This window comes from Falco naumanni, unplaced genomic scaffold, assembly GCF_017639655.2.
Source record: "Falco naumanni isolate bFalNau1 unplaced genomic scaffold, bFalNau1.pat scaffold_264_arrow_pat_ctg1, whole genome shotgun sequence".
Classification (NCBI taxonomy): Eukaryota; Metazoa; Chordata; class Aves; order Falconiformes; family Falconidae; genus Falco; species Falco naumanni.
The window spans coordinates 31,746-39,540 of NW_024427415.1; the positions used below are offsets into that span (position 1 = coordinate 31,746).

General features: G+C 46.5%; 1 long non-coding RNA gene across 2 annotated transcripts; it reads right to left on the reverse strand.

Annotated features, from left to right (window-relative positions):
• Nucleotides 1–909: 909 nt before the first annotated feature.
• On the reverse strand, nt 910–6,797 carry LOC121082084. Of its 2 annotated transcripts, none has more exons than XR_005825894.1 (3): nt 6,723–6,797; nt 6,234–6,353; nt 910–1,061 (listed from the first exon to the last, which is right to left on the reverse strand). It is a non-coding gene; the product is annotated as an uncharacterized LOC121082084 (long non-coding RNA). The 2 variants fall into 2 exon arrangements; XR_005825893.1 differs by having other exon boundaries at nt 6,234–6,380; nt 6,723–6,785.
• Nucleotides 6,798–7,795: the final 998 nt, after the last annotated feature.

Consider the following 7,795-nt stretch of genomic DNA (forward strand, 5'->3'; position numbering starts at 1 on the left):
ATGGGATTATGATCCGTTGTGGTCTCAATTTATAACAACTCCCCTTTGAACCTCTCCTGCTCACCCCGCTTTGTGGCACAGGGTCCTGTAACGGTTCAGCACCCACGATGATGCTCAAAACACGATGTCTGGCTTCATGAGCGAAAGGGCGGGGTGTGTTTGGTTTTGGTTTTGGTTTTCAGAAATAAAGAATGTTGTCTCCAGGAATAGTACACAAAGATGTAAAAAACCCTCCAGATTTTGAAATAAAGTAAAAAAAAAAAAAAAATCAGCCTGGGCCTGAGTGCTAGAATGTACTTGAGTACGTAACCTGCACATCCCAGTTTTGAGCTCGGGAACCTGCCCAATGACAGGGTAGTTACATAGTCATCTGGCGTATCTTGTACTACATTTTCATACACCAGTTGCAAACAACATCTCTTTAAGCATCTTCAACCTTGACAACTCCAACAGTCTTGCTTCCACTGGTTTTCTAAAGAAGGGAACGTTCCACTCCCCCCAGCACCTCTGCTGACAAGTTGTTGGTTACTGTTATCTCCAGCACCCACCGGTGGTCTCTGTTTTGAGACTAGAAGGGCAGGTGGGACAACCTCACCGCAAACAAGCTGCCTCTCCCCCTCCAGAAACCTCGGTAAAAAGACTCGTTAGCTAGATGGTAGAAAAAGCTAAGCTCCTCCAGCCAGCCCACCTCATGGAACAGGGAATTTGCCCCTTCCCACCCTTTTCCTGACCCTCCTACTGAACCCCCCTACAGGCACAAGTACCTCGCTGAGCCCAGGGGTTATTACAGTCCTGTTAACACTTAAAGTTGGAAAAAAGAGCGGAATGCCCCGACTGTGCCTTCTGACACTCATCACCACCATGCAACAGGCTCACGGCAAAACCCATCTCTCACCTTGCTGACCTCCAGGAAACTGTACGCTGTGCAGCCCTCGTTCTTCTGCTCTTCCATTTTCTGGCTAAATCCTTCCCCCTTGCACTGCTCTACGCTCTCCGGGTTCTCGAAGGCCCAGCCTCGTCACCTGTATGCTTCTCTGACATCGTCACAAGTATTGCAGCACCTGCAAAAGCACAAACATCATCTTTACAGCGATAAAGAGACAATCCAGCTGCTCAGGACTCAAATCCCCGGTGGATTTTGTTTCAAAGCAGCAAACTTCAGGAACTGGACACTGAAAGGTGGTCTAATGCTCCTGAAGGCGCTTGAGTTTCCTGACGTACTTTTTGAGATTTTGGCACGAGGACGCAAGCTGTTTTAATGCAGTGCTTAATTCTGAAGAGGGCTTTAGTTGTCCATTCAGACAGCCAAGTCCATCCTTGGCAAATAAATTTGCTGCAGAAATGACATTTGTTTCTGTGGGAAGTCTCCCACAGTTCTGAGCAGCTTGGAACTTCCCCATGTGAACACAGCATCTACCTGTTTCTGTTCCTCCCGTCCTCCGTTTTTAGGGAAAGACTGCCAACATCGGAGGCAAGGTTAACGGCAAACTTTCTTCCTTGCTCTTCTACCTCTGGAGTCACCGGAAAAAACAATTGTCTGTCTCTGTTCCATGTTGTGCTGGACAAAACAAAAAGTCGAAGGCTGGAATCATGAATCCCTCAAGATGGAAACTTCTCTGGGGAAGGATGCAACTTGACAGATGTGACAAACTAAGTTACTACAGAGACAATAATAGCAAAGGATAGTCCAGAACCTGTGGATTATCACGAATCCATTCTTACACAAATTTGCAGGTAGAAGGAATGAGAAACACCGAGTGACACCCATCGTTTGTCTGAGTGATGGGTGTCTGGTCTTTGCTCCCATAAGGATGCAAAGCCTGCAGCAGAAGCGAGAAGGCAAAGCCATAACCGGGTTTTATTCCGAGACAGCTCACAGAACAGTGAAATAATTTACACAGCTCCCCTCTGGACACCGAGTAATCCCAGAAAAGGTTCCGTTTGCTAAGATACAATCTTTGTGCTACTGCCCTCAAACAGGCACGCAGACAAAACAGACAACCTAACTGTGCACGCTCTTAACAACCGTGAGCGCAGCACAGGTGTACTAAAACACAAAAGCTCTCACCATTCTCTGAACAGGTGCCCAGGAGGATTTCACTGCACGGACCTGCACAGACATTTTGGAAAAAAAATTCCGACACGTACGCCACATTAACTGTATCGATTCAAGCACTAAGAAGATGTAAAGGTTACCGAATGTCCTCTGACTCTGCCCCGTAACAGCTTTCGCAGCGATCGGCATCCAAAGCATTTGGATCGAACACCTTTTCTTCTTCTTTCCCCAGTTCTAAGACAAAAGAGGACTCATAGTGACGAGGCACGTCTAGAAACACTATCTTGTACTTCTGCTCTACACACAGAAACTGTTCTACACGTGAAGGAAATGATTTTGTGCCACCGTACAGCTGGGGCACAAATATGTTCTTAAATGCAGAAGGCTGCAGAGGGACTCTTAACAGAGGAGATGAGAGCTGGTGACAGCTGAAACCTGCCAAAGGGCAAGACATGCCTCCAGAAAACTCAAACAGGACCTTTGCTTTCCCAAAACAAACGCGAAAGGTCTGTAAACTTTGGCGTTCGGAATAAGCGAGCCAAGGAACTGCATGTCTAAAATTTTCAGAAACATGGGTTCTTATGGGAAGAGGCCCCTTAAAACCAGGCTGTTCCACAAATCCTGAAGGACAGGACCAAGTCTGCCGGGTTATGGAAGCCCTACAAGGCTCACTGTCTAGGCACCGCCGCACTTATGAGCCTCGAGAAGGCGGCTTCTTGGATAAGTAAGGCCGGGGCAGGTGATAAGTCACACAAACGAGGGGCAAAAATGTTATCGGGACCCTCTTTGTTGAGATTGGGAGGTGTAACAGGTGGACAGAAGTGAGTATTTAGAGACATCTGTAGTAGCCACAGAAAAAAAAGAGATTTTAATTAGGAAGTATGAAATAGGCATGAAAATCAATCGTTAAGCTCACTTTATGGTAGTTATGATCAAGCAAATAAAAAATTTTAGAAAAATATACCCATTCTTAAACCACTGTATGAGACTTACTTTCTACAGCTTACAACATTCAAACAAGGTGAGAGTACAACTAAGAATTCAACCAGTACGGGTTTTGATGCTGTAACTACACTAAAAGATGGCATCAGGAAGAATGCGGGTTAATAATTCCTACGCTTTGCCAAAGCCATGGTTCCTGCCATTTGAAGAACACCTGTACAACACACGAAGTCTTTCGAGATCCAGCAACCAGTAACAGCTTTCTGAATGCAATCGGTAGCTGCCTGTCGAGTCGTCTCAGAGAGCACCCGGAGGTGTTACCGAAATCTCGGAATGAAGAACTTATCGACACCAATGAGATGTAGATAAGCAGACACTTCTTTATTGACAGCCGGGTGCGTGAGTGAGTCCTCTCATGATCAACACACGCCAGGTCTCAAAATCAAACACCATATATAATACTTATCATACATATTCATTAAGTATTTATTCATAATCATAACATTTCCCAGAAATCATTAACATATTATCCTCCCATATCCAATTCTGCGCAATAAAGCTTTGAAAGGTCCAGCTATGTGTCTGGGGTACGATTTGGGTAGGTGGTATGTGAGTCGGTGGTCGCGATCTCCCCCTGCTGGAATTACCTTTTACTAAAGTTCACGGTTTCTTGGCAGGTAACTACAAGCTGTTCCAGTCGACTCTCCCCAGTTCCCATTAATCCTACATTCTGACATCTCAATATACTTTCTATATACAAAAGACTAGTTAGATACAAAGGAACCTTTCAAACCCTAAATTATTACTTAAGCTTCAACAATGATTCCAACCCATTCTTCTGGCCTTAGTACAAAATGTACAAAGGGTCTCACAACTACTTTTACTAAATAATCAGAACTTTCTTCAACATATATTTTTATCCTCCTATATTTCTATTCTATAAAATAACTCTATAAAATCAGATAATCAAACCAATAAAATCAATTGATCTCAACTCTTTAACAAATCGACAACAGAGGTACTGCACACAGCTTGGATACTATAAAGAAACTGCAGCACACGAAACCCCACATGCAAAGTTTCGTGCTGTTAACGTGGTCCTCGACTCGCACGCAGGTACGACACACGGCGCTGGAAAACTTGGTCCATGTTAAAAGGAAACGAAACAGTAAAGAAAAAGAAAAATAAAAAAATTGCAATCCTCTATCGCTATCCAGTGGAAATGAATGAGATGACATCCCAGCACAGAATGCAACCTACCACAGAAATCATTAAGCTGTTAACTATTTGAATGTAACTATGATCAGAAAAAGCCTCCACATACTACTCCATAATATTTTACTAAATTTAAGGTTAATGTTAAATAAAATGTATTTTTAACTAAGAAATTTAACGTGCCGAAGCAGCTAAGTGGCAGAACCAGGCCCCGTCCCTAGCACAGCCCTAATCCAAGGCTGGTTTAAAACCCAGCCCAGTTAATCAGTGGGAGAACAGAGAAGCAACAGATGATCAATCTGTGGCCACAGGTGCTTTCAGAAACACAGGCGGTTTTGGGAAAATTGGTGCATGTGAATAGGAACTGCTCTTTCAAAGACTAAGCGCGCTTGAAGGAGCGTGTGAGTTAAAGCGGGCAGAAAGAAGATCACAATCCGGGGAGGAGCCTGGAACCGAGGCAGAGACTGGAACCGAGCAGGTGAATCAACTGGGACAGGGTCAGGTGATGGATTCACAGAACCGACAGGACCAAAAGAAACTCCTAAAAACCTCAGACATCGACTAATGATCTGATAAGCGTGTATAACCTACGCTGTATCCCTTGGTTCTCTGCCACCCGCTGGGGTGGTGGCCCAGCTCTGAGTCGTGACTGAAGCGCGGCGGTACCCACGTCTGTGTGGATTTTTCCTTTACCAGACAATACTGCTGTAGTTGCCGTTTAAATAACTGACTGATCATCAAGTGTTACTAACAGAAACTGATAATCGGAGAGTTTCACAAAGGTGGGTGGACACTTCCAATCTCACTTGCCACACACGTGGTGGAAATCAAACTCGCCGTATCCTTTTTCCAAACAGCAGAAGAAATTGCTCGTTGTGTGCAACGCAATTTGATCGCTTTCAAAAAGCCTCTCCTGGATGAGACACTTTGCTCCCTGCAAGTTTCTCTTCCTCTCCATTGATAATATAATGAGCGAGAGCAACCGGTTCAGAACGAGTAATCCCAGTGGAGGCTGGCGACACAAGTAAGGCAGGAGGCCCATATGTGGAAACAGAGAATTGGGTACAAAAAAGTGGGGTTTGACCCCAGACGTTACATTTGTCACGCCACAGCCTCTGAATACAGAAAGGCTGCTAAGTGACACAACGGTAAGAACGCTATCACCTCACTTCTGTGACACCAGAAGGTCTCGTTACCTACCCACTGTTCAGATCTTGGCTTAGTTTAGCCTTTCAGCTTTAAGAACAGAAAAGCTAAATCTGTGTTACAACAAATCAGCAACTTTAGTTCATGCCAATACACAGAACTACACCATCTCCCAGCACAGGTAACAAGGACCTCGCGTTTTAGAAAGACAAAGTCTTGCAGTATTACCGTTAGACTGCAACGCTACCAGAATCGTTCCCGGTTTGTACTGAAGCAGAACAGTAAGCCATAACATGTCAAAAAATAGGGAGGAGAGGTTTATGTAGCCAAGGACCACTTACTCCAACTCGTAACTGATAAATCAACTGAAATCTATGAATCGGGTATGCATTAACACACACAAAGCAAACGTAGTAAGACACAAGTTTAGGCTTAAGGGTCAAGTCAGTGGAGCCTTCCCTGGAGAGAGGCTCTTTCCTCTAACCAGCTCGTCCCATTGTCGGCCTCCTAGGATTTAAAAATGCAACCAAAGTCAAGTTTTGCCAGAGCAGCTGCTTGATTTCTAGTAGGAAAAGCCTGTTCACTCAGCAGCTTTGCTCCTGAAATGCATCAATGAGCCCTTGTCCCAATTTCAGAGGGACCAGGCAAAGACTTGCCTCGCAAAAGTACCGAGCATAACGTATATACACACACACAGGAGCTTGTCTGATCTACCAGTGTAATAGATTTGTGTCCTATAAACTTTTCAAGAGTTTGTGGTGTTTACAACGCTGTGAATTCAGCCGTCCCTTGTTCCCATGGACCTCATAGCAGGCATACGGTGATGGAAAGGCTGTGAGAGCATCCATCCAAGAATGGCAGAATAGCATCTTACCGCGTCTGTCGGCTTCTGGAGTCACACGACTGGCAGCTTTATCCAAGCGCTGTTTAAACGGCTTGTGCTCGACGTCCTGCTGAGGCTCTCCTGCTCCGTCCATGGCATCGACGCTCAAATCTGAAAGCAGCGAGCAAGGAAAGCGGTCTATGAACACACATTTGTTACGGCCTGTGGCAAGCTGAGGAAGTGAAAAGACAGAATCTTTCAGCCAGCAGGGTAAGAACGTGCCAAACCGGGAGAGCACGTACGGCTAGTGTCAAGTGACCGACAGGGAATAAAACACACGGTGCAGCACCCTAAACGGCCCTCCCAGGTACGGGGTTTGGTTTGGTGTTCAAGAAGGACCGTTTCCAACTTCCAAGAAAGCGTTACCCTGAAAGGTAGACGCGCTTAAGGCAATAAGCCAAAAGCAAACCCCTCAAAGCCCAGAACCATTCTCAGGAACACAGGAGTTAAGCCTAAAATTGGTTGAAAGCTGCCTCCTACCTCTTCCCCCGCCACCTCTCCCCCTTCAACATCAGCACATTTCCTTGTGATCCCTTTTCACAAAAACCACTGAGGTCTGTCGTATCGGCTCGGTGCCGAAGCACCACGCTGCGCTTGCTGGCTACATGCTCTCTTAGAAGGCTGACAGCTTCTCCGCACACAACAGCCGAGGCTTCCAGCCTCTCCGGCCTTCCCACACCGTGTGAAATGTGAGGAAGGCAAAGACCGATGACATCGCAGGGGTCAGGAGGAAGTCAGGATGCGCTACATTCAGAGCCCGACGCATTACCCAGAGGCATTACCCCAGCAGAACACGAGGCAGGAACGGTAGACAGGCGGATAACATGCACGGCCGCGATACCCACATCAGACTTGCAGGGCGCTTCCAGCCACTTCATCCCGCAACTTTGTTTTCAATTTAGTTAAAAGGTAATCCGATTCTTAACGCTCATTCTGCTTTTATAACTGCTGGAGAAAGGCTAAGACGTGGCATTGGCGTTACAGTCAGAATTCAAGTACAAAATTCACGGCAAAGCTGTGCCTCGTCAAGTGACTTCCCAAGCAGGCTCTGGAGCCTCTCAATGAGACGGTCAAATCTGGAGTCCCAAGGGAACTCTGTGCCAGCTCCGTCAGTGCGACTGAGCTCTCTGACAAAGTATGCCGCCATACAGAAACGTAAATGGGTTTATCCCTCGGGCTCATTTACAATCTAGAAAAATAACACTGCCCGACCGGACGCGCTGGTTTAAGCGCCCGGCAGGCCTGGCTGCGTAACCACGAGGGACCAACAATTCCTCCCCGGCTGTTGCCCAAGCAGCAGCGCAGCACTCGGCAGCAGCGGGCACACGGAGCCTCGCGGGCCCTGGGCAAGTGCCAAAGTTGTAAGTTATCCCTCCGCAGCCAGCAGTCCGACTCGCAAGCGCAAGGCACGCGTGGAAAAGTAACATCTAGATGGATCTTCGGTTTAGCTCCCCTTGATCTGTCAACGTACGATTCCGGATGAACCTGGGTACAAAGGAAAAACGAAAGACCCCCGTTTCACCGGGAAGCAAATCCAAAGGCCTCTTCCCCTC